Here is a 317-nt window from a genome sequence, read left to right on the forward strand (position 1 = left end):
TCATAGGGGAGCTCTATGTGGAGTCTTTTGAGGAACCTCCATACTACTTTCCAAAGTGGTTGAACAAGTTTACATTCCCACCAACATTGCAGTAGGGGGTTCCCTTCTGTCCACATCCCTTCCAGTGTCTGTTTATTAGAGTTCTTGATTCTAGCCATTCTAACTGGGGTGAGGTGGTATCTCAATGTTATTTTGACTTGCATTTCTTTTATGGCTAGGGAGGTTGAACATTTCTTCATGTGTCTATAGTCCTTCCTTCTTTCCTCTTCAGAGAAGTTACTCTTTAAGTCCTTAGGCCACTTATTTATTGGGATGAT

The sequence above is a fragment of the Dipodomys ordii genome, unplaced genomic scaffold (genome assembly GCF_000151885.1).
Source record: "Dipodomys ordii isolate 6190 unplaced genomic scaffold, Dord_2.0 Scaffold248, whole genome shotgun sequence".
Taxonomy (NCBI): domain Eukaryota; kingdom Metazoa; phylum Chordata; class Mammalia; order Rodentia; family Heteromyidae; genus Dipodomys; species Dipodomys ordii.